The sequence below is a fragment of the Lepidochelys olivacea genome (genome assembly GCF_965140295.1).
Source record: "Lepidochelys olivacea isolate rLepOli2 genome assembly, chromosome: 3".
Taxonomy (NCBI): Eukaryota; Metazoa; Chordata; order Testudines; family Cheloniidae; genus Lepidochelys; species Lepidochelys olivacea.
Window position 1 is genome coordinate 178,253,349 of NC_140413.1, and position 27,366 is coordinate 178,280,714.

Consider the following 27,366-nt stretch of genomic DNA (forward strand, 5'->3'; position numbering starts at 1 on the left):
CCTAATTTCTGGCCCCACCTTGAAGCCCACACCCCCTGCCAGAGACTGCAGCTCCTCCTGTACCCCAACCCCCTATCCCATCCCGGAGTTCCCTCCCACACTCCCACCCAGCCGGAGCCCCCATCCCCTCCCGCACCTCAACCCGCTGCCCCAGCCCGGAGCCCCTTCCCACACTTTGAACCCCTTGCCCCATCCCCCTCCTGCAGTCAAATCCCTCATCCCCAGCCACACTCCAGAGCCTGCATCCCCTCCCGTACCCCAGCCGCCTGTCCCAGCCCCGTGAAAATGAGCAAGTGAGTGAGGGTGGGGGAGAGTGAGCAAAGGAAGGGGGGATGGAAGGAGTGGGAGGAGCAGCTCAGAGAAGAGGCGGAGCCCCAGGACAGGGGGTGGCGCAAGGGTGTTCAGTTTTCTGCCATCAGAAAGTTGGCAACCCGATCAGGGCACCTGTACCAGATGCAATGGTTATTTTAGTCTCCAGGCTGTGCTGGGCACTGCCGGCGGTTTCCCAAGGCATAAGGTTGGCCAGGCCTCTCCTGTCAGCTGGAGGCCAGGGAAGGCCCTTGATGCCCTTTACTAAAGATTACTTCCTACCAGACCCAGAACCAGGCCATAGAACATTCCAGCTAACGGTTTCCTCATTTAATTTTACTCCCACGTGATCAATCCCTTTGGCTGGGTTTATTGCCCGAATCCAAAATGGCCGCTGACAAGACCACTCCAGGACTGGGCAATCTGCCTGAATCCAAGATGGCAGTCAACGGAGGGTCGCTAGAGCGGTTCTAGCGGGGCCAGTACGAAAGCAGAGCTCCTATAGGCTGGATGTGGCCCCACCTCGATGCCTGTACTGTTCCTATTGGTCCTATGAAGGTACAGGTCCCCTGTGATTGGTTGTGTCCTTGTCACTCCCCCATCCTTCTCCGCCCCTGGGCCCGGGGAGCTATTTTCCATTCGGTGGGGGTTCTGGCTGGGGTGCGCCGTCCTTGCGAGGCAGCGGGAGCCGGCTGGGCCCGGGAGCAGATGATGCTGGGGCCCCGGGAGGAGCCGGGACGGGGCTGAGATGCGCCGGCCCCGCCGCAGCTGAACGGTAGGAGTCTCCCGGCTGGGGCTCGGGCTCCCCCGCCTGAGGAGCGGGGCACTGGGGGGGGGCTGCTCCGCTCCCGGCCGCCGAGAGGCGACCCGCCCCCCGCGGGCTCGCTCGCTTCGGCCTGTCGGAGGCCCGCTCCCCCAAGGGGAGGCGGGGAGCAACCGCGGCTGCCGTCTCCCTTCCGCCCGCGATCAGCGAAAGCCGAGGGGAGCGGGGTGGGGGAAGGATGGGGGCAAAGGGGCTGGAGGGGAGCGTGGGGTCAAGCTCCACTGCCAGGTACAGTGCCCAGCCCCGTCCGTGCGCGGAGGGGTTGCTGCAGGGCGAGCAGATCTGGGGGTGCCCTTAGAGCCCGGCGCTGATGGGAAGGGTACCTGGCTTGCGGCGTCTGCTGGAGGAAGAGGGGCCTGCTGGAAAATTTTATAGTTTAGAGAGTGGCCACTTTTGCGGAGGTGGGCAAACTCGGAATTGACACTTCCACCAAAAAGTCAGAGCAGATCTTCTCCTGTCTTTAACTTTCAAATTAACCCACAAACTAAGTCAGACAAGAATCATATACAGTATGTCAAATTTTAAATGTCTAGGTAGAAAGGGAAAATTGACTTGCTAATACCATATAGTTAGATTTAGCATAATTCAGAAGCTAATACAGGTTATTGATGGTATTTTAGAAATTTTATATACATGTCTGTATGTAATATATACACATATATTAGCTTTGCAAAATTGTGTCTCAGATGTTTACTATCTACTTGCGCGAATGGTTATAGTGGGGAAAAAAGATGGTTTACTTGCCCCAGGCATGTGGATGAGAGAAATTTTGAAAAGCTGATTTATGTGTGCATTATTATGAATACTTCCTTGGAATTAAAGAGGTAATGCATAGCTCTGTTTCTGCTGTCACAAGCTTTTGTAATTTAATACTTGCACTGACCCACAATAGCTTGCTCCTATGGTGTACATTTGTATCTGCGATGTCCATATTTATTTCAGGGTTTTGTGTTTCATCTGATCATTTATATATATTCATACCATATAACAGTCAAGGTGTGGGCAGTTTCATCCCATCATTCACTTAACTGCAGAAGGCTGCTCTTTTCATCTGCTCATTGCATTTTTTAATATGATATGTAGCCTTTGAAGGAAATTGTAAACCTATAGATTAAATAACTGTTTTAATGGTAGATGATTTGAATAGAAAGTAACTTATTTAATAGTAATCTTGTATTTATGTAACTTCATTTTAAATATTAATAAATAAGACCCTGAAAAATTGCACAGATGGCTTGGTCTTGTTTTAAGTTGATCCATGGAAGCCAGAAGAATGGTGAGCTAGGGATGTGCTCTGAATAGTGAAAAGAGAAGTGAAAATCCTGTGAGCTTTTTCATGACTTTTGAATGTAATACATAAGGCTAAGAACAAAGTGCCATTTTCTACTTTTAAGGTTTATCACAGTACTGCAAAGCCCATAAAATTTATGTTAATATTCTCTACTGTTCTTGAATTGATATTTAATCATAGTTAAAGACAGCCTTTGTTAATTTCTTCTTTAAAGTTGGCATTTTTCATTTAAACTCTACAAGACAAGTTAACTACATTTCAAGGCACTTCTGTGTATTTCTGACATTCTTCCTATAAAACCCACAGTTACATATAATACAGTATTTCACTAGATTATTGTAAATCGTACATTTCAAATGCTAACAGTTTGTGTGGGGTGTTGTTTTTGTTTTTTTAACTTCACTAATCAGATACATCTTAAGGTTGGAATTCTCTTCTTTTTATGTATTGAGAAACATTTTTCCAATTTGTCTTCAGCCTTTAGGAAAGGAGTGATTCAGATGTCACTATTTCATTGTTTATTTAAATGCTCAAAAATATACTTGGGACCCGAACCTGGAATGAAATCTGCCTGGGCACAGGAATATACTAGCATGAAACTCCTTGCAGGATGAGGTTTTTAAACCATCTCTTAAAATAACCTCAGAACTTGTGTGTGTAGTGTGGGTTTGTTTTTTTTTTTTAAATATATCAAGAGGTTTCATAATCAGTACTATGGTTAACACTTTCCTTTCGTATAAAATTAGTTACAGTGAAGTATAAGGACCTTGCATCAAGATATAGTACTTGATCAAGCAAAAAGAGCCTTCTGGCCTTTTTTTATTTTTTTTTTCTGTCCCTACAATATGTTTTCACACAACCTTGCTCTAGTAACTTACAGCCATCAAAATTTCTGAGTTGAACAACTTCTTGTTAGAAGGATACTCCTGGGGGCATTCTGCGCCTAAAAATTCTGCAAAATTCTGCAAATTTTATTGTCAAAATAACACTATATAATAATACTAGTTTCAATTCTTTTGCAAAAAGGAAAGGATGCATCCGATGAAGTGAGCTGTAGCTCACGAAAGCTTAAGCTCAAATAAATTTGTTAGTCTCGAAGGTGCCACAAGTACTCCTTTTCTTTTTGCAAATACAGACTAACACGGCTACTACTCTGAAATCTGTCAATTATCTTAGTAATTTATTTCAAAATACCAATCGGCAAGTATGTTTGTAACACCCCCCCCCCCCACACACACACATACACACCGGAGTAGAGAGTTAAAGAAACCCCTACGACAACCCAGTTCCTGTTTCTCTGCCTCCTCTCACACTGAGCCCAGCGGGGGTAGGGGGACAGACAAAGACACACCTCTCCCCTCCCCCCCAGAGCCCGTCTGTGGGGTCTTCCCAGGCCAGACTCTCACTCCCTATAGGCCAGCTGTGGGCCCCTCTCCCCAGCCCAGACACTCACATTCTCTACCCCCCAGAGCCCAGGGATCTAGAGGGAGAAACAGCCTCATGATGAGTCCCAAGCTTGCATGGAGTTTCCTTTGCACAGCTGCCTCCTTCCTTCCTTCAGGGCATGCTGGGATATGCAGCTGCTGGGAACCCTCCAGTTTCCTCCACCTCCCCTGACCCTAGTCTGCTATTTGTGCGCTGGCCTCTGCCTGGTCCAGTGGCCCCTAGTGGTGGCCAGCAGCACTGTAGCCCATTTTGGGGTGGGGGGAGGAGGGGCGGAAATTCTGCCTTGCGCAGTGCTGCAGAAATCCCCCAGGAGTGGAAAGAGAAGGGAATGTCCTTTCATAAGTCAGCAGTGGGGAGGGATGTTGGGGATGTGTTGCCATACAATAGCCATATAGTAGATCATATCTACAAAATGCAATCGGACTCCCAAGTTCTCTCCTGAATTTGACTTCTGGCATATTCTACAGTCCACCAAGATAACTGTCTTAAAGTTTCCCTGATTAAAATTGTTTAAAGGCCCCATAGAAAGAGTGAGTTCTTAAAGTGTGGCTCATCTGATCTCCTGTGACAGTGAATTGTGCAGATGAGGACTTTCCACTGAGAAATGTCCTATTCCTCTCATTTTGAGCCTGAGCTCTTCCAGCTGTAGCATCCATGTTCAAGCCAGGTTTACACTAAAAAGTTAAGTTGATCCAGTTACATTACTTAGCTGTGTGAAAAATGCACACTGCTGAGTGACATACTTAAGCAGACCTAACCCCTGGTGTAGACTGTGCTAATGTCAGTGGAAGAATTCTTCTGTCAACCTAATTAATGCTTCTTGGGGAGGTGGCTTTGGCTGCAGAGAGCTGTTACACTGTGGTGCTGCAGCTGTACCGCTGTAGTGTTTTAAGGGTAGATGTTACTCCTAGTGGAATTCTGCCCCTCAAAATTAAAAATTCTGCAAAATTCTGCATATTTTTAATGTGAAAATAATGCAGTATAATCAAGCTGATTTCAATTATTTTGGTAATTTACTTAAACTACAATACAATGGATGGTGAATTGGAGTGGGGAGCATTGGGGGAAATCACCAAACCCCTTCTGCCTAATAGTGAATGGGAGCTAGGTTTGACCCTTTATTTCTAGTTATTAGTCAACAAATATATGCAGCCATATGCTCAGTGTTACATCATAGGAAAGTGAGGAGCAACTGAGGGCTGGGGACTCAAACTCTCAAATTTATACTGGCTACTGACCGTCTCCAGAAAGGTCAATAGCAAATAGTTCACGGAGCACATTTTGATAGGAAATTTTTTCAATCCAAAAATTTAGACCTGTTCTAATCACTAAAGCACCATAAACATTACTAAGACCATACTGTCCTTTACGCCGCTCTGGCAATGTAAAGGAGCCTTAACATTTTTACACCTCTTTTATACTCCTGGGGGAATTCACTAAGAACAATGGGAACAATTCACTGAGCAGGCAGGTGGCTACAGTCTCCTCCACCTGAGGGAACAGAGCCTGCCCTGTGTCTACCTCTTCAGAAACACCCCAGAGCCCTGCCTCCTCCATGCCAAGCATGCTGCAATAGTGAGCAAGAGGGACAGAGTGTCTCTCTCTTCTCATCCCCCATGGTGATTTACATTTCTACCAGCTGCTCTGGGTGCCCAAACTGACCTGCTGCACTGCCAGGAAGGGGGTACGTGACCGCTCTTGCGACTTCACTTTGCTTTCCCTTTAGAAGTCATTTTTTCTGCGGGGAAGCACAGAAATCTGCATGGGCCATGAATTCTGTGTACATGCAATGACGCAGAATTCCCACAGAAGTAAGATATAGCCTGAGTAAAGAGTAACAGCCTCCAGGTTAACCAGGCCCTAAGGCCCATTCAGGAGTTTATAGATAAACATCAGGACATTGAAATGAACCCAAAATTTCAGTGGTAACCTAGGTGGGTCTTGATGCAATGGTGTTATGTGCTTTCTGATATCATCAAAGGCTGGAAGGTAGAGTGTTGCATGTCAATCTCTCTGTAGTTTCTGGATGCCTTCTGTGTCAGTCCAAAGCAGAGTGCAAAGAACAGATTCTGGGGTCTAACAGACTGAGCTGCTGAAATTCTGTGACTTTTGGAAAATTATACCCACAATGTTCTATTCCAGCTGAAAAACTGAATTTAAAAAAAGAGGATTTCCCTGAAAACTACCCAGTACCTCTGAGTTTCATTGGACAAATATATTGAAAACATGAGATATGACATCTGTGATCACAAAACCTTTGGAGGCTTTAGTTACTAGGTATTCTAAATTCTTGCTCATCGTAGGTGCCAAAGAAATGTTGATTTGGGGACGGAAACTTAATGGATGCAATGTTACCATGAATAGAAGTATTTATATCACTAAATGTTACAGTAATGCCCAGAGGCCCCACTCATACTAGGCACTGTTCAGACACCTAGAAGGCCTGGCTCCTGCCCCACAGAGCTTACAGTTTAGGAAACAAAGTGACATGAGCAACAACATTTAGGTTCTTTGAAATGAAGGGTAATGGGAGTTGCATACCATTGTTCATTTATCAGAATGTGGCTCAAAGTTTCAGCCATATATCTTTGGCCAAAGTTTCTAAACAAATCTATAAAATTATCCTCAGCTTGCTCCATTATGCTTTGGTATTGCAACACATATACAGTAACAATAGCCTCTCTGGATGAAATGACTTAACTTTCTAGAAGTTGCTGTAATATCACTTCATATAGTCAGTAATGCTGAGTAGAAGTTACTCCTGGGGGAATTCTGCACCACTGTGCAATGCAGAATTTTGCAGAAATTAATGTGCATGTAGAATTTCCACACACCCCCAATTGGCTGCTGGCTGCCACTAGGGGCCTCTGGACCCTGCAGAGCCCAGCTCACACATAGAAGACACTGCCCTGGGAATGGGATAGAACTAGAGGATTCCTGGCAGCTGCAGTTCCCCGCATGCCCTAAGGGAAGGAGACAGCAACGCGCAGGAAACTATACAAGCCTGAGATCCAGCATCAGACTGTTTCTCCCTCAGGATCCCTGGGCTCTGAGGGGTAGTGGAGTGGGTATCTGGGCAAGGGGGAGCCTGTGGCTGGGCTCTGGGGGGGAGGGGCAGGTGTCTGAGCTGGGGGGGGCAAAGCTGGGCTCTGTCGGGGAGGGATGGGTGTCTGGGCTGGGCTCACCCCACAGTTGGGCTCTGGGGGCAGGGGTACAGGTGTCTGGGCTAAGGGGGAGTGGGTGCTGTTATCTGGGAAAGTAAGGGGGTCTGGGGGGGTGAAGAGGTGTGGTCATCTGGGCTTGGGGGGACCCTGCAGCTGGGCTCTGGGCGGGAGGGGATTTGGGTGTGTTAGCTGGGGGCGGTGGCATGGCTAGGTTCTGGGTGTCTAGCCCCCAGGTTGGGCTCTGCGGGGGGCATGGAGGCAGAGGAACAGGAACTGGGTTGTCATAGGGGTTTCTTTAACTCTCTACTTCTGGGGGAATTCTTGTTCATCTGTATTGTTACAGACATACTTGCCGACAGGTATTTTGAAATAAGTTACCAAAGTAATTGAAACTGGTGTGATTATGTAGTGGTGTTTTGACAAATACAATTTGCAGACTTTTTAAAATATTGTGTGCTGAATTTTTAATTTTTTGGTGCAGAATGCCCCCCAGGAGTAAGAAGTACAGTTTGCAAAAATTACCAGAAATAAGCTTAGTTCTGTGAAGAACTTACTTTTAATAGCCTCTGGCTGATGAAGCTTTGATAATCAAAATTCCATATTTCAGTTAAACTAACACTTTAAGGGTCAGATTTTGCCACTCTTACACTGAGGAAGATTTTAACACCACAAATAGTACCATTGAAATGCAGTGTATTGAAATCAGTGAGACTTCTTGTGGTGGCAAGGCACTACTCAACATAAGGCTGGCACAAACAGGCCCTAATCAAGCATGTTTAAACATAAATACTAGGCATTTGTTTTTGTTTTTCCTTAAATGTAGGAACTAGGTTTGAGTTCTCCCGCCTCTCTTCTTAGTAGAGGGTGTGTCTATCTCTGTCTGAGACAGACAAACACTATTAACCTGCCTTGAAAACAAAATGAATTTAAAATTGGGGAAAAAACTTTGTGGATTCTGAAATCATAAACTTGGATGGATAGTTGATGCTTCATTTGCATAGCCCCCAACTTAAGTATTGCCAACACTAATGACAGTAGGGCTAAGAGATGTATATAAATATACACGCACACACTATTTTGGAATTCTTTCGTGAGCACTGTTGTATAAAATATTGATGTAAACAGGTTAGAAATGATCTTTTGCTTGTTTACACTTAAAATTGTGTGCTAGAATATTCATTAAGTGTACATAAACAAGTTCTCAGTATTTTCTAACTGGTCTAAATGTCTTAAATCTGTTTTTGTATTTGTTTGTTTTTCAGAATTGCAGTAGTAGTTTAGCCTCTTGGCATATCTTGTAGTGTACAACTGCTTGCCATAGCTTCGTACACCTGATGACATTGGATACGTGACTGTTCCAGTCCCTGGAGGGTTACCTAGGGTTTCACTGTTACAGCCATCAAATGGCTACAAGCACAGCTAAGAAGAGCTGATTGGGATGGGGGACGGGATTAGGAAGAAACCATTCCCTATTTACAAGTTCCTGCATAACTATTCATTATGGGTATTTTCACCTTCCTCTGAAACGCTGCTGCGTCTCACTTTTGGAAACAGGATGTAGATGACCATTAATCTGGCGAGGTATAGTTGTTGCTATGTTCCTTTAACTCAGGAGTAGTCAATAGGTGGACTGTGGGCCAAATCCAGACTGCCAGATGCTTTTGAACAGACTGCAAAGTCTTTTATTTACTTATCATTATTGCGGTGTGAAAAATGCTTCTCCAGAGTCTGGACCTTGACTGTATCTTGACCAAGAAATTTGGACCTTGACAAAAAATGACTACCCCTGCTTTAACCTGTGAATAGTCCACAGTGTTATAGTTCATTTTTCTGAACTCATACATTCTATTTAGATTTTATGTAAGATTCATATTTTATATATCCCTAGTCAAAAGACTAGGAAAATGAGTATGAGGGTAGTTTACTGTGAATGATGCAATCCTATTAAAAGAAAGCCATAAATCTTGCTACCTCTGTCCATCATGCCCTGGTACTTAGCTACTTAACTAGTTGAAGTCTCTGAAGCTTTTGTCTGTGTCTTAGGGTATGTCTACACTACGAAATTAGGTCGAATTTATAGAAGTTGGTTTTTTAGAAATCGGTTTTATATATTCGAGTGTGTGTGTCCCCACAGAAAATGCTCTAAGTGCATTAACTCGGCGGAGTGCTTCCACAGTACCGAGGCTAGAGTCGACTTCCGGAGTGTTGCACCGTGGGTAGCTATCCCACAGTTCCCGCAGTCTCCGCTGCCCATTGGAATTCTGGGTTGAGATCCCAATGCCTGATGGGGCTAAAACATTGTTGCGGGTGGTTCTGGGTGCATATGATCAGGCCCCCGTTCCCTCCCTCCATGAAAGCAAGGGCAGACAATCGTTTCGCGCCTTTTTTCCTGAGTTACCTGTGTAGACACCATACCACGGCAAGCATGGAGCCCGCTCAGGTAACCGTCACCGTATGTCTCCTGGGTGCTGGCAGACGCGGTACTGCATTGCTACACAGCAGCATCAACCCATTGCCTTGTGGCAGCAGACAGTACAGTACGACTGGTAGCCGTCATCGTCATGTCCGAGGTGCTCCTGGCTACATCGGTCAGGAGCGCCTGGGCAGACGTGCACAGGAACTAAATTTGGAGTGACTGGACCAGGTCATTCTCTTTAGTCCTGCAGTCAGTCCTATTGAACCATCTTATGGTGAGCGGGCAGGCGATACGGATTGCTAGCAGTCCTACTGTATCATCTTCTGCCAGGCAGGCAAGAGATGAGGATGGCTAGCAGTCCTACTGCACCGTCTTCTGCCGAGCAGCCATGAGATGTGGATGGCTTGCAGTCCTTCTGCACCGTCTGCTGCCAGCCAAAGATGTAAAGGATAGATGGAGTGGATCAAAACAAGAAATAGACCAGATTTGTTTTGTACTCATTTGCTTCCCCCTCTCCCCCATCTAGGGAACTCATTCCTCTAGGTCACTCTGTAGTCACTCACAGAGAAGGTGCAGCGAGGTAAATCTAGCCATGTATCAATCAGAGGCCAGACCAACCTGCTTGTTCCAATAAGAACAATTACTTAGGTGCACCATTTCTTATTGGAACCCTCCGTGAAGTCCTGCCTGAAATACTCCTTGATGTAAAGCCACCCCCTTTGTTGATTTTAATTTCCTGTAAGCCAACCCTGTAAGCCATGTCATCAGTCGCCCCTCCCTCCGTCAGAGCAACGGCAGACAATCGTTCCGCACCTTTTTTCTGTGCGGACGCCATACCAAGGCAAGCATGGAGGCTGCTCAGCTCACTTTGGCAATTAAACATTACACGCATTATCCAGCAGTATATGCAGCACCAGAACCTGGCAGAGCGATACCGGGCGAGGAGACGACGTCAGCGTGGTCACGTGAGTGATCAGGACATGGACACAGATTTCTCTGAAAGCATGGGCCCTGCCAATGCATGCATCATGGTGCTAATGGGGCAGGTTCATGCTGTGGAACGCCGATTCTGGGCTCGGGAAACAAGCACAGACTGGTGGGACCGCATAGTGTTGGAGGTCTGGGACAATTCCCAGTGGCTGCAAAACTTTCGCATGCATAAGGGCACTTTCATGGAACTGTGACTTGCTTTCCCCTGTCCTGAAGCGCATGAATTCCAAGATGAGAGCAGCCCTCACAGTTGAGAAGCGAGTGGCGATAGCCCTGTGGAAGCTTGCAACGCCAGACAGTTACCGGTCAGTTGGGAATCAATTTGGAGTGGGCAAATCTACTGTGGGGGCTGCTGTGATGCAAGTAGCCCACGCAATCAAAGATCTGCTGATATCAAGGGTAGTGACCCTGGGAAATGTGCAGGTCATAGTGGATGGCTTTGCTGCAATGGGATTCCCTAACTGTGGTGGGGCCATAGATGGAACCCATATCTCTATCTTGGCACCGGAGCACCAAGCCGGCGAGTACATAAACCGCAAGGGGTACTTTTCAATAGTGCTGCAAGCTCTGGTGGATCACAAGGATGAACCAACGTGGGATGGCCGGGAAAGGTACATGACGCTCGCATCTTCAGGAACTCTGGTCTGTTTCAAAAGCTGCAGGAAGGGACTTTATTCCCAGACCAGAAAATAACTGTTGGGGATGTTGAAATGCCTACAGTTATCCTTGGGGACCCAGCCTACCCCTTAATGCCATGGCTCATGAAGCCGTACACAGGCAGCCTGGACAGTAGTCAGGAGCTGTTCAACTACAGGCTGAGCAAGTGCAGAATGGTGGTAGAATGTGCATTTGGATGTTTAAAGGCGCGCTGGTGCAGTTTACTGACTCGCTTAGACCTCAGCGAAACCAATATTCCCACTGTTATTACTCTCACAGATATTGTGGAGCACACAGCAAGCAGTAAGGTGGAGACGTTTATGGCGGGGTGGGAGGTTGAGGCAAATCGCCTGGCTGCTGGTTACGCACAGCCAGACACCAGGGCGGTTAGAATAGCTCAGGAGGGCGCGGTACGCATCAGAGAAGCTTTGAAAACCAGTTTCATGACTGGCCAGGCTACGGTATAAAAGTTCTCTTTGTTTCTCCTTGATGAAACCCCCCGCCCCTTGATTCACTCTACTTTCCTGTAAGCTAACCACCCTCCCCTTCTCCCTTCGATCACCGCTTGCAGAGGCAATAAAGTCATTGTTGCTTCACATTCATGCATTCTTTATTCGTTCATCACACAAATAGGGGGATGACTACCAAGGTAGCCCAGGAGGGGTGGTGGAAGAGGGAAGGAAAATGCCACACAGCACTTTAAAAGTTTACAACTTTAAAATTTATTGAATGCCAGCCTTCTGGGTTTTTTGGGCAATCCTCTGTGGTGGAGTGGCTGGTTGGCCGGAGGCCCCCCCACTGCGTTCTTGGGCGTCTGGGTGTGGAGGCTAAGGAACTTTGGGAGGAGGGCAGTTGGTTACACAGGGGCTGTAGTGGCAGTCTGTGCTCCAGCTGCCTTTCCTGCAGCTCAACCATACACTGGAGCATACTGGTTTGATCCTCCAGCAGCCTCAGCATTGAATCCTGCCTCCTCTCATCATGCTGCTGCCACATTTGAGCTTCAGCCCTCTCTTCAGCCCACCATCTCTCCTCCTGGTCATTTTGTGTTTTCCTGCACTCTGATATTATTTGCCTCCACGCATTCGTCTGTGCTCTGTCAGTGTGGGAGGACAGCATGAGCTCAGAGAACATTTCATCGCGAGTGCGTTTTTTTTGTTTTTTTTTCCTAATCTTCACTAGCCTCTGGGAAGGAGAAGATCCTGTGATCATTGAAACACATGCAGCTGGTGGAGGAAAAAAAAAGGGACAGCGGTATTTAAAAAGACACATTTTGCTGTTAACATTACGTACATAGCACATGTGCTTTCATTACAAGGTCACATTTTGCCTCCCCCGTCCCTGTGGCTAACAGCGGGGAACATTTCTGTTCAGCCACAGGCAAACAGCCCTGCAGGAACGGGCTCCTCTGAGTGTCCCCTGAAGAAAAGCACCCTATTTCAACTCCAGGTGACCCTGAATGATATCCCTCTCTCCTGAGGATAACACAGAGAGATGAAGAAGGGATGTTGTTTGAACGCCAGCAAACATACACTGCAATGCTTTGTTGTACAATGATTCCTGAGTACGTGTTACTGGCCTGGAGTGGTAAAGTGTCCTACCATGGAGGACGCAATAAGGCTGCCCTCCCTAGAAACCTTTTGCAAAGGCTTTGGGAGTACATCCAGGAGAGCCGCGAATGCCAGGGCAAATTAATCCTTTCACATGCTTGCTTTTAAACCATGTATAGTATTTTAAAAGGTACACTCACTGGAGGTCCCTTCTCTGCCTACCGGGTCCAGGAGGCAGCCTTGGGTGGGTTTGGGGGGTACTGGCTCCAGGTCCAGGGTGAGAAACAGTTCCTGGCTGTCGGGAAAACCAGTTTCTCCATTTGCTTGCTGTGAGCTATCTACAACCTCATCATCATCATCCTCTTCTTCATCCCCAAAACCTGCTTCCGTGTTGCCTCCATCTCCATTGCAGGAGTCAAACAACATGGCTGGGGTAGTGGTGGCTGAACCCCCTAAAATGGCATGCAGCTCATCATAGAAGTGGCATGTTTGGGGCTCTGACCTGGAGCGGCCGTTCGCCTCTCTGGTTTTCTGGTAGGCTTGCCTCAGCTCCTTCAGTTTCACGCGGCACTGCTTCGGGTCCCTGTTCTGGCCTCTGTCCTTCATGCCCTGGGAGATTTTGACAAAGGTTTTGGCATTTCGAAAACTAGAACGGAGTTCTGATAGCACGGATTCCTCTCCCCAAACAGCGATCAGATCCTGTATCTCCTGTTCAGTCCATGCTGGAGCTCTTTTGCGATTCTGGGACTCCATCATGGTCACCTCTGCTGATGAGCTCTGCATGGTCACCTGCAGCTTGTCATGCTGGCCAAACAGGAAATGAGATTCAAAAGTTTGCGGTTCTCTTCCTGTCTACCTGGCCAGTGCATCTGAGTTGAGAGTGCTGTCCAGAGCAGTCACAATGGAGCACTCTGGGATAGCTTCCGGAGGCCAATACCGTTGAATTGTGTCCACAGTACCCCAAATTCGACCCGGCAAGGCCGATTTAAGCGCTAATCCACTTGTCAGGGGTGGAGTAAGGAAATCGATTTTAAGAGCCCTTTAAGTCGAAATAAAGGGCTTCATCGTGTGGACGGGTGCAGGTTTACATCAATTTAACGCTGCTAAATTCGACCTAACGTCCTAATGTAGACCAGGGCTTAGTTGATGTCATGTAGCTTTCACATAAAACAGAGGGCTTTTCTGCCCTTAAAATGCTACAGTGGTGCTGCTGCACCACTATAGCGCTTCAGAGTAGATGCTGTCTTTGCCATTGGTAATTTACCTCCCTGAAAGGCAGTAGCTAGTTGACTGAAGAATTCTTCTGTCAACCTTGTGCTGCCTACACGAGGATTTAGGTCAGCTTAACTATGTCACTTGGGTGTAGATTGTTTTACTCCCCTGAGCAATGTAACTGGCTCAACCTAATCTTCTAGTGTAGACCAGGCTATACGCAAATGTATTTAAGTTTTGGTCTTCCATTTAATTATTAAACTGGTGATGTTTACTGTTTGTTTTTGTTTGTTATATATATAAAATATGATTTTCCAGGTAGCAGAGAGAAGTATCAAATCTAGAAGTTCTATTTTTTTCCACTGGAAAGCTTGGAATCATTTAAGTTCGTATGTCTGATAAGTAATTTTGGAGAATGATCAAAACAATTCTTGACACACAGCTTGGTCATAAACTCATAAAAACCTTCATTAATTGTACTAGGATTAACGACTTCATATCCAAATTGTCATAGTGTTATGAATAATACATGCTTCTGCTTCACCCTCCCTCCTCCCCAGTGCTATGCTTGGTGTCTCTCTCCACAAAGGTCAGTCTCTAAAGGAAAGATGACTTTTTCTTATTTTTTTTATTACTTAGAATTACTATTGCCTAGAGGCCTCAACTAGGCCATGTGTCCTGTTTGTTGTATAGTGTGAAGTACATCCTTTCTAAATATTTTAAGTGATATTGGCATGCACTGATTGTTCTCAAAGACTAATCATCAGTGGTTCACTGTCAAAGTGAGTCTGTATCAAGTAAGATCCTGCACAGGTCTGTCCTATGTCTGGTACTATTCCATGTTTTCATTAATGATTAGGATGGTGGAGTGGACTGCATACTTAAAACAAAACAATCAAATAAACAAAAACAACGTGCAGGTGACACCAAGCTGGGAGGGGTTGCAAGCATTCTGGGGGACAGGATTAGAATTCCAGGTGCTCTGGATAAATTGGAGAATTTGTCTGAAATCAATAAAATGAAATTTAATAAAAATGTGTGCAAAGCTCTTTACTTAGGAGGGAAAAATCAAATCCACAAATACAAAAGAGGGAAATAACTGGCTAGGCAGAAAAGGCTGGAGGTTGTAGTGGCTCACAAATTGAAGGGGTCAACAGTTTGATACTGTTACACACAAAAGAGTCCATCTGCGATTGTATGCACATTTTATGTAAGACATGGGAGGTAATTATCCCTCTCTATTTGGCACTGAGGAGGCCTCAATTGGAGTACTTTATCCAGATTTGGGCACCACACTTTGAGAAGGATGTGAAGAATTGGAAAACTCCATAGAAGAGCAGCAAGAGGTTTGGAAAACATGGCCTTTGAGGAGAGGCTGAAAGAATTTGGCTTATTTAATCAAGAGAGGGCTCAGGTTGGACATATTTCTTCAAATATGTGAAAATTGTTATAAAGAGGACAGTGATCAATTGTTCTTCATGTCCATTGAAGGTAAGATAAGAGTTAATCGTCTCAGTTTGCAGCAAGGGAGATCTCGGTTGTATATTTTAAAAAAAGTTTTCTAACTATAGTAATAGTTAAGCACTAGAACAGATTACTTAGGGAGGCTGTGGAAGCCTCCTCCTGGGAGGCTTTTAAGAACAGGTTATATAAATATCTATCAGAAATGGTGCTGATATACTTAATCCTATCTTAGCATATAGACTAGAAGATGACCTCCTGAGGTTCCTCCCTGCCCTACATTTTTCTAGGATTCTATTAACTGGGATGCATAACTCCCATTCGGTTTGGAGGTATGTTCCTGTGGTGGTGGTAGATGTGAGGGGAAAAAGCTTGCTTAGTACAGGAAACTGAAGTGTGACACAGTGGGTGAACGTGTGTGTAATTTGGGTGGGGTTAAGTTATGGTGTTAGACGTTGATGGGAGTTTTTATAACTTTCTGCTGGCAGATCACTGTAGTATATTGACTATAAGCTTTTCAAATAAAAACAAATGGATAAATTTTTAAGGATATCTATTTTAATAGAAGCAGCATTTTGACTTGTATACCTTATCTGAAAAGGCATAATGGTAACTTCTCTAACAGTACCATGCTGCAGTATTAACTTTCAGACTAACATGTCATTCTCCTGTTAATCTGAAAAATTAAAAATATGACTAGTTAAAATGGCTACTTTATGTAGAACTGCATTTTAAAGCATCCAACCTTCTGGTGAGATTTAAAGTATAAATAATTGAATACTGTCCTAAAGCTATCTAATTCTGTGGCTTGGGTTATTGGGCAGGTCGCTTTAGGTTTTGAGATATATCTTGTTAAAATGTTACCTTTTTGAAGTTTGGTAAATGTACACTGTCCCTTCTGGAATTTACTCTTAATACTTGACAGCTGTATAAATTAATAGCGACAACTGCACATATCTTCCACCTACACTAGTTGATGATACCTGAGTGAAATGGAGAAAAATTATGTACACTGGTGTATAAAGCTGGACACTAGTAAATTTTTTACAATACTGAAATTTTAACATTTGGGTTTTAAAGCTTAGTGACTATGCTAACGGGTAACTAATTTAACATGCAGTTTAGTTTCAGGAAATGTGAAATGGCACACTAACTTCATGGTTATAAGATGATGTAGACTTTTGAAAACCTCGGTGAGAAAATGTATGTAGTGTCTTTAATAGCTGTCTAAAACTCTGTGTAGCTTTACATATTCCTGTTAGTTTCAGGGTGGATAAAAATGGATAACATTTTAAAAATCAGATTTTGTTGTTTTAAATCATAACTTCTTTTAAAAAAATAAACCTTTATAAAATCTGAATTTAATATAAAATACATTAAGGCCTAAACTTATTGTAATCTCTTAAAACCTTTAAATAAACAATATGCTAAATCCATAAGCCTCTAGCAAACTCTTTAAGTTAACATTAAACGTTGCTTTTCTGAATAAAGAAAGATTTCCCCCCCCCCGCCCACTCCAAGTCTAATTTTTGAGATCAAGTTTTATAAATGTGGCACAATAGTTCAGCCTAAGTATCTTTTGGGTATGTATAATCTAGAAATGCTGCAGCTTTCTTCCACTGCTGTAATAAATCCACCTCTCCTCGAGGTAGTGGTTAGATTGATGGACAAATTCTTCCATTGACCTAGTAGTGTCTACACCTGGGCTTAGGTTGGCTTAATTTACGTCTGGGGGAATTGTGCCACAGCAAATGCGGATTTCTTTGCTTCCCTGCAGAAGAATGACTTTCTGAGGGGGAAGTAAAGGGAAGCCACAAGAGCAGTCGTGTGACCCTCCCCAGCAGTATGTTTCGGGTGCACAGGGCAGCCGGCAGAGAGGTAAATCACTGTGGGGCAGGGGACTGGGGAAGACCCGCTTGGTGGCTCCTACCCTGGGCTGGGCTCGGGAAGATAGGATGACTTCTTCCTCTGCATGGCATCCGGGGCCGGGTCAGACCCACCCCCAGATTTCTCCCCCAGCTGTAGGAAGCTCTGCAAACTCCTCCCCCCCCCCCCGCCCCATGCTTCCTGCACCCATCGTTCTCAGGTGCAGGTGGAGGGATCACTGTAAAGGCAGCTGTTCCCCCATCTGCCCAACCCCCTTGCATCCAGACCCTCTCATACCCAGACCCTCCTGCTGAGCCTCACCACCCCTGCACCCATACCCCACCCCGAGTCCCACTTTCCCTGCACCACCCCAATGAGCCAGCTGCACCCAGATCCTCACCCCACTGAGCCCCAGCCAGCTGCACCTGGATCCTCACCCCACTGAGCCCCATGCTTCTAGCATCTGGACCCCCCACTGAGCTCCCGACACCCAGACCCCCCCCCCCGCTGAGCCCAGCCACCTTCACCTGGACCCTCCCGCAGAGTCCCATTACTGTTGCACCCAAAAAAACCCAACAAGTCCCTGTGCGTCCAGATTTCCCCTCCTCCTCCCCCCCCCGCACCCAGATCCCCCACTGAGCTGCCTGCACCCAGATTGCCCCACCTGGAACCCTCTCACACCACACCTGGATCCCCCCCACACACACTAAGCCCCTCCACACTTGGATCCTGCCTTGCTGGTGTACCTGGCATGGAGGGGAAGGGCCCTGGGGTGTTTTCTGGGGCAGGCCTGGTCCTTGCACTGTATCAGGGTTGGGTGCAGCCTTGTAGCTGAGTCTGTGTCGTGGGTGGGAGCTGCACAGTGATCTCCCACCGCTGTGCAGCCAATAGCCTGTGCTCCCCAATGCCATGCTGGAGCCTCCACGTTTATTTGACAAATAAAATTTGCAGAATTTTAAAATGTGTGCAGAATTTTTATTTTTTGGTGCAGAATGCCCTCGGGAGCACTTCATTAGGTTGCACGAAGTGTAAAATTTTTCAGTCCTGGGCTGGGTAGTTCAGCCAACCTAACTTTGTATAGTGTAGATCAGCCCTTAAAAGACGGTCTCATTTTCAAGAGACTTAGGCCAGGTCTTCACTACAAAGTCAGGTTCATATAAGCTGCCTGGCGTTGAGCTAGTTGTGCATGTGTCTAGGCTTAAAATTTGTCCCCCACCAATGTAAGTGCCCTGTTACGGTGATGCAGTAACACCGTCTTCCCGAATGGCATTGGACCATGCTTGATGTAGTGCAAGGGTAGACACTGTTTCCTATAAAAGCGGCAGAGAGTCCTGTGGCACCTTGTAGACTAACAGACGTATTGGAGCATAAGCTTTCGTGGGTGAATACCCACTTCATCGGATGCGTGAGACGTTACCTATGTTGACCCTAACAGTACTTCAGCAGATGTCCCACAATGCCTGACCCTGACTGCTCTGGTCATTAAATTGTGAACTTGGCTGCCCAGGGGTCACGAAGACCAGAAGTGTGCCTTTTAGAGCCCTGCAAATTTTTGAAATGCCATTTCCCGATTGTTCAGCTTGACAAGCACACCTAGCAGCTTTCCATTGTTATGTGCAACTAGCCGGCATGGTCAGCTGGGCATATGGTCCAGATGTGCTCTGGCTCAGAGTAAAGACAAGATGTTGGATCTCCTGGGCCTGAGGGTAGAAGAGGCTGTGCAAACACAGCTATGGACCAGCTGTAGAAGTACAGACATCTGTGAGCAGATTGCATGGGGGCTGCCGGAGAAGAGGTATGACAGTGATGAGCAGCAGCGTCACATGAAAGCGAAGGAACTGTGGCAGGCATAGTAGCAGACTAGGGAGGCCGACAGTCAATCCTGTGTCAAGCCACAGACCTGCTGCTTTTATGAATAGCAGCATGCCATACTTAGGGACTGCACCACCACCCTCAGACCACTAAGAATACCTCTGAGGAGCCCAAGAGACAGACCACTAGTGTGAACAGTAAGGTCGAGGAGGATGGGGGACATGTGCCCATGGGTTCAGCTATGCTGCGAGCCAGAATCTGTTTGAGACTCCACTGCAGTCCAGTCAGTCAAGCACAAGCAAGCCCAGTGCAGGGGAAGGAACCCTGGGTAAGTGTAAATATATTTCCCATTACAATGATGTACTGATTTTACCCCCAACATAGCAGGATGCAGTTATTGTCTTTTCATTTAATTTACTCTCTAGATTAGAAGAGGTAGAGAAACTACCTCTTTGTGTATATCTGCTTTTCATTCACCTGTAGAGTTAGGCAGGGATGGACATGTGGAGCAGTTTATGTACCTAGGGATGTCCCTTGAATCCCCTTCTGAGAGCTTGATGAAACATTCATGGAGGTACTCTGCAATTCTTTCTTAAAGGACATTGGGGCTGGCAGCCTTATTTTTTTTTCCTTCACAGTAGGACAATTTCCCATGTCCGTCTGTGATAACTTTGGCAGGCACCATTGCAGAAAACAGGCGAGTGGCATATGGACCCAGGCAGATTCAGAACACCAGCAGCAGCTATGCTCTCTGGGCCTTTTTTACCGTCAGAAGTGAGATATTGGCTCTAATCATCACTACCTGTGGAAAATGGTGCCAGTATTCAGTGCCATTGCCCTACATAGCTTTACAACAACCAAGCAATTCCCTTCTCATTTCCCTTGCCTCTGGTGGGCCATACTCTTCTGCAGGCATCTTTCATTCTGGTGTGCCTGTACAGGAGGTCTGGGGTGAACTCGGCACATAGGAATGTGACCGTACACATCTGAAAGTTCTATAGCCACTTCTCATCCCAAACTTGCTTTACAATGTGATCCCACCAGTCAGTGCTCGTATCTCAGGCCCAGACATGGTGCTCCACCAACTACCTTGAATTGGCTTGTGCTATGTCCCACAGCAATAGGTCCTACACAAAATCATTGTGTTCTCTGCTAATGCAGTTCTGCAGATACCAGAGGCTTGAATGCCGCGTGCTTGCAATGCTTATGACAGTAGTGCAGAAATGTGCTGGTTCCACGCTTCTGCTAGAGATAATGGACAGTGGGGTGGAGGGGCTGCATGGGTTTGTGGGATTTTTTTAAAAAGATGCCGAAATTATCGGATACAGATGACACGGGATGGAGAAAGTTGCATACTGAGAATTTGACACCTTGATCTGTCACTCCTGCATGATTTGTTTCTGCCCCACCATGTATTGCCACAAGTTCCCAAAAGACAGTGCACTGGACAGTGGTGAGTTGCTTGCAGGGATAACCCTAGCTGCACGGATAATTCTATCACACTGTGCGTCAATACAAGCACTCCTGGTGAGTGTGCACCCTGCCAATGCAAGGAGCAAAGTGTGCACGAGCAATATTCTAAATGTGCCTGCCAAAGTTTGTAGTTTACACATGGCCTTAGGCAAATAGGAACTCAAGTTCCAGCTTTTGCTTAGGCATATTTGAAAACTTTCCCTCGCTGATCATAAATAATCAGTTTAATTCACTGACTACTGTTAATCCCTCTGTTTAATAAGTCTTTTAATTTTAAATGTGAAACATGTTTTGATAAGTGTCCAAAACGTTTGTTTGTTTTTAATAAAAATATATTTTATATGCTGTTTTGTTTTGTTTAAATTCCAGTTATCATAATGCAGCTTGACACAAGTCATGGCTAAAAAGTTAATTATTTAGTAAATAAGCAATATATTCTTGACCATTTTCTAACATACTGAAAATGTACAACTAAGAATCTGAAAATATTAACCTGTATAATTGCTTCAATAAATGTATATAGTTATAGCATACCCCCTTAAGTAGCAAAAAGATGTACCAATCTAGTGGAAGGGCTCTGTTTAGTTGTAACTCAACCTGTTTTATGCTTTATATTAGCCATTGAGAATGCAGCTTTCTTTAGAAAATAACTAAAATGCAAATGGACAAGTGGATTAAAATGGATTTAGATCTAGGCTGTTCACTGATTTAAATCATCTTGACTTTTAAAACAATCCACCCTGTTTAGTGTATACAGTTGAAACTCTACTAAAGAGTTCTCAAAATATTATCTTTTTTTCAAAAAGACTGAATCATTTGGTTTATATGCAGTCAAGGGACTCCTCTGGATCCCCAGCTGCTCCAGAATTCCTAAGTAATGGTAGTCTCTGCTTTCCTGCCAGTACTTTTACCTAGCTGTTGTCAATAAACTGGTCCAGCCCATAGCTTAAATAACTGCAAAGTATTTTATTTTTGGGTCGACTTTTAAAAGTCCACTCTGAGGCTTCTGCTAGCTAAGAATAGGGGAGCTGTAAACTTAGCTTTAGAGGCCACATGAAACATCTATATATATAAACACACACACAATATGTATGATACTCTAGCTAGAGATGGTGTCGGAAGCTGAGAATGAGTGACAGGGAATGGATCATTTGATGATTACCTGTTCATTCCCTCTGGGACACCTGGCATTGACGACTGTCAGAAGACAGGATACTGGGCTAAATGGAGCTTTAGTCTGACCCAGTATGGTCGTTCTTATGTATGTTGTTCAAGTTATTCTTAATCAATACAGCCATGTATGGTCTGGTCCTGGCTTTTCTTCAGTCTGTTACCTCAGTCTGTACTACTTTGCCAGTTGATATTCCCTTGATTTGAATTTTTGGGATTGCATGATAGCTGGTGAAGGATCACCAATTCTGGAATTTGCTTTTCTTGTTGGGCTGCTAGAGTAAGAACTTCGATCTTTCACCATGCCTTGAAGCTCATCACTGTTTTTGTTTGTTTGTTTGTTTTTTAAGAGAGCTGCTTACCCTTTTTGAAGTTGAATGGAGAAGAGCGGTCAGATAGAACAGCAATACTACCTACTATTGCAGGCATGTCGTCTTATAACTGATAGTTTTAATTATTTGTTTTATCTTTGGAAATGCACCCAGAGACTGCAATATGTGCATATTTATAAATTCTCAAATACTTTGAGGTTAAGTACACAGGGCAGATTATATTTAAAAAAAAATTGTATGTATTTTTCAGTTCACAGCTGAGCAAGTGAAGACGCGAATGGCAAGCATGAGACTGTGTGGCCTTAATGGGTGGACAAGTATGGACAGACCCCCAGTAGGGATCTATTTTCAGTGAAACTGAGTCTGAGGGGGTTCTGTCCCTGGTAGACAGGGACTTGTATTCAGCAAGATTGACAGAGATAGTGGTTAATCAGTGTCAAGCCAAAAGATCTGACCAGGCAGCCCCCTTGGATATTCCTCAGGAGTCAGGTGCATGTTATTCTGTTGCTGGCCAGACTAAGACTACAGGTTTCATAATCTCTCATAAAATTGGTGAGGGGGTCCTGTAGAGGTACAGACAGTATCTCCTATGGAATAATTTATAGGACCTTGTACACCAGTTTCTACTCCTTCACTTTTGGGAGAGGGGCTTATGGAGGATGACTTATCTGATGGACTTTGAGTCATGAGGACTACTGTAAGGCACTTGCCCTCCCCCCATTTGGGCTCCTTGGATGAATGTGTGGCTCCAGTAACAAACAACAATAGGTACAGTCTCTTCATGATGATGTGACTAATAGGTAGCCTGACCTCACATTTGTATGTGCGCCTAGAATGTATTCTGTATTGTCCCTTGTGATGGAGTGCACCCCTGAATTCACACCCTGTACACTATTGTAATAAATTTTGTACAAAGCAAACCTTGTGTGGTATAATTTGAAAACTCATAACTTGCTGATCGGTACTATCATGGTAAAATGCATGTAGCAACATTGTGTAAAGTTATTAACAGAAGCTGAAATCATGACTGAAGTGTGTTTCCCAATAAACCTGGGGAGTGGCTTAAACCAATTTCTCAAAGACAAAGGACAAGTTGATGCCCCAGCCAGGTGTCAACAAAGCTGATGGGCCATTGCCTCTCAAGTAGCCGTTCTTTAGCAATAAAGGGAGCAAGGACAAAAATCTGCATCTTAGCAAATAAACAGCATGAGGTCTCCTTCCTCCACCATACCCTGTATCTCTTGGTTTTCGGTTGGAAATGTTTTTCAAAGAGGAACTGCAACTATAAACCAGGGGGACAAACACCCCAAGAGACCCCCTATCTCCCTGCCCATCTCATTCTCCACACCTGAGAAGACAAAGGAAACAGCCATTGGACTCTAGTGGGTGGGTCCTGACTGAAAGTTTAGTTAGTAATGCTGTTGGAAGCATGTGGTGAGAAACTTAGCTTTGAATCCAATATAGTTTGTTAAGACAGGCACCAGAAAGCATTTTTATCTGTATTTTCTTGTAACCATTTCTGACTTTTATGCCGAATTGCTTATAGTCACTTGAAATCTCAATCTTTGTAGTTAATAAACTTGTTTGATCTAATCCAGTGTGTTTAAGTTAATGTCTGGTTAACTCTATTTGGGGTAACAAGCTGGAGCAGGGGTGTCCAAACCGTGGCTCGTGAGTCACATGCAGCTCTTTTACAGTTAAAGTGCGGCTCCAAAAGCCCCCCCCCCGACAGTCTGGTAGGCTAAAAATTGGGGAGCTCCTGCCCTGCAGCGGGGTGGTGGGGCTAGGGGCTTCAGTCGTCTTTGGCAGGTGCCTGCTGAGAGTGGGGGGTGCACAATTTAATGGTCCACCTCCCCCGCCCCCCCCCCCCAACAGTTTGAGTCACACACATCCAGACACACTCCCCCCGCCTTTCCCTCAACGACCCCTCCCTTCAGCTCCCAGGTATTAGCTCTGCATGGAGAGGCAGTGGCAAACAGCTGGGAGCTGCAGGGAGGGGCTTCTGCTTTAGTTCCTTGGGGAGAGGCAGCGGCAAAAGCAGTGGCTCTCCCTGCAGCTCCCAGCTTTTGCTGCTACCTCCATCCAAGAGGCAGCTCCAGCTCTCTGGCTTCAACAGCTTTCATGCAGAGAGGAGGCCCGGTGGCACCACGTGTCACCAGCAAACCTTGGAAAAAATCTGGCGGAGAATGAGACCCCATGTGTCTCCTTCACTCATTCCCTCTGTGGGGAGGTAGGTCTCAGAGCTTCAGCCCTGTGGGAAGTGCCTGACAGGGCTGCAGCCCCGTAGGGTGTGTACGCCAGGGCTCAGGGCTTCAGCAGGAGTGAGACAGGCACCTCCCTGCAGGGCTGAACCCTGAGCCCAGGCAGGTGCCTCCCGGGGGGCTGAAGTCTGGCAGTCATGCCCCAGCTCTTGAAGTTCGGAAGATTTGTTGTATGCAGCTCAGAGGGTCAGTAAGTTTGGCCACATCTGAGCTAAAGTATATCATTCCCTTAAAGGAATAACTGACTTGATATATTTGAACTCTCCCCTCATACATTTTTAAGGGGAAACCTGGGGCTGGGAGTGTTTTGGGCTCACCCTGCAGTATAACCAGGGCTGGTAAGAGCCAGAGAGTAACCCAAGTCTGGCTGGCAGGCTGCAGTTACTCAGACTTACATGCTGGAAGGCTGTCTGTAAGCATCCCAGGAGGGAGCTAGTACCAGCAAGGTATTGTAAGGCTTGCATCTGGATTGCATCCTAGTATGTCACACCCCTCCTCTAAGTTTATCATCAGAGCACGTACTTTGTTGCCGTCAGTGTTTGACTCTAGGGAAGTTAATGGAAATGGTGTTCAAAGACCCTTTAAAAATCATGGAAACTTTTTATCACTTTGAGGTTATGTAGAGGTGGTTGGTCAGTCAATACACCTCTACCCCAATATAACGCGACCCCATATAACACGAATTCGGATATAACGTGGTAAAGCAGTGCTCTGTGGGGGGAGACGCGCTGCGCACTTGGTGGATCAAAGCAAGTTCGATATAACGTGGTAAGAGTTTTTGGCTCCCGAGAACAGCATTATATCGGGGTAGAGGTGTAGCTTTTCCCAAAATCTTAAGACGTATTATCCCCTTTGTATCTACTAACTCAAATAGAGTATTTGGTATTCTTTTTGATTCAGAAGAGCTGGACTATTTTCTGTTATGGCTCCACACCTAATGCAGACTCTGGTAGAGTGGTGGGCTGGGAGACAGTTTGTTCACGCAGCTCCCATTGTCTGGGAACGGCGAACTGCTGCCATTGGGAGCTGTGGACGGTCAATGTAAACAAACTGTCTCGCAGCCCGCCAGCGGATAACCCTGACGGGCCGCATGCACCCATGGGCCACAGGTTGTCCACCACTGGTATGTTCCAGAAGGGTAATCAATACTCAAACCTCTTCTGCTTGTGAGGTAAGAGAGCAGCCTCCTGTTTCCCCACAAGTTTTTCCAACTTTATTTTAATTGAAAGTATTACGGTTTCAAGATTAAGTAATCCAAATCGTATGGCCATATAATTTATTCACCAATTTGAATATATAATCCAATATACATTTGAAATTATGACCACCTAACTCTAATTTTTTTTAAATTGAAATATATATACTAATTTTAAGTTTGATTCTCTCTCAAATCAGCTAGCGATGATCAACCCCTTCAGCTGAACTTCATGTTGGCTGCCTGCTGTCTCTAGTGTGGAATATAGGCTCAGACAGACAGTGTTCCGTCCCTGAACTTGAAGCTGTAATTTCAAGGCAAATTAGTGGAATCCTTAGTCAAGCTTAAAATTAAAGAGAAACTTGCAACTAACGACTAGTTAGTCGTGAAGAACCACTACTGGACCTTAAGGATGCATTACAGGTCCATATAGTATTTACTGATAGAGATATATATTTTTTTAATTACAGGATGACTTGGCTACTGATAGGGGAATATTTTCATTCCCCCCCCCCCAAAAAAAAATCTGGTATGATGTCAATTCTTTTGGTTATAACTAACAGTTTTGGATTATGGCAAAGGCTGTTAAATATAGGGGTTCACCATATTTCACTAGGAAACTAGTTATTTTTGGAAAGATGATCAAACAAATTGTTAAATAAGAAAGTTTGATCATCAGAACTCCCTTGGGAAGGAATTTGAACTTAGTGCTGCTTGTGGGGTGGGGAGAACCTCTTATTTTGGAAGTTGGTGGTAATGGGCAATGGTAAGATTAATGTAGATATTGAAGCTCTTATCCCAAATACTCCTGGGCGAGAGATTTTTCTGCTCTTTTTATAATATTATAACCACGAGGGCACTGGTATGGAGTATTCCAATAGACTTTAGCTGTTGTGCTGTTGCCATTTTGGAGGTTAAAACTTTAATAAATCAAAAACTTCAAAGCTTCTGGTGAACACTACCCTACCAGAACTTTTATCCTGAATTATTTAACTAAGGAGGTTCTTTATGGCTCTCCGTCTTCTGACAGTACAGTCAGTGTGTTTAGTGGGGAGGTATATTGGCACTGAGAGGAGTAACTGTTTATGTACATGAAGTTTTGACCATGTTGAATACTTGCCACACTATGTACTGTCTTGTAACTTTTTTTTAAGAAGTAGTGGATGTCTCCAATCTTAGAAGTCTTTTGCCTCATTGACTTAAAAATTAGAATTGTTATATAGCCACAATGTTTTGGTTATATAGGCTGTTACCCTATTTGCAGGGGCAAAAATAAGAAAAGAGCTATATGAAATTAATTTTCTTTGACTTAAGTTGATGCATTTTTTAATGTCTGTAACTTCATTTTTTTCACACTTTTAAAGTATAAATTGAGTTTAAGAGAACGATTGACTTTTATCTCATTGTGGTTTTAAGACTTTGTACTTACTTTGAATGTTATGGTTAGTTTCTAATATGTTGTACTAATAAATCATACTCCATATACATAATCCAGGCATCTAGCAGCTAGCTTGCTGTCATTCAGATTCTGTTTCTCTCTTGCCTATAACAGGGGAAAAAAGTTCTGGCCTCACCTAGTTATATAATTGGCAAACTTTGAACTACATCCTGAAATTTCCTGATGGAGAATCTCTGATGCTTTCTGTATTTTCACAATATACTTTTGGCTCCTCTATCTTTTTATTTTACATCTGCCCTGGATAACCAATGAGCATCTGTAATATATAGATAAATGGTTGACAAAACTGTCAGTACACAAAGAAATAAACCTGTTGTAAAATACAGTACAATCTGTTCAGCAATATTACAAAATCAGTTCAAACTGTATTGAACCTTCTTGTGAATATTGCTCTCGCTGTTAAGTCTTATTTTATTTGGCACAGCCAAGATGTGCACAAACACGTTTTTGCTTTTTTGTTATATGCAGTACAATTCTAGAAA

The 27,366-nt window shown here is 44.8% G+C and overlaps 1 protein-coding gene across 2 annotated transcripts in view; it reads left to right on the forward strand.

Annotated features, from left to right (window-relative positions):
* The first annotated feature begins 942 nt into the window (after positions 1 to 942).
* Positions 943 to 27,366, forward strand: part of SOCS5 (suppressor of cytokine signaling 5) — a 45,711-nt gene continuing 19,287 nt past the window's right edge. The window contains exon 1 of one of the 2 annotated variants that reach the window (XM_084622170.1): positions 943 to 1,084. The gene's annotated coding sequence lies outside the window, so the exon portion shown is untranslated. The remainder of the gene's footprint in view (positions 1,085 to 27,366) is intronic. The other variant, XM_084622171.1, reaches the window with a different exon arrangement.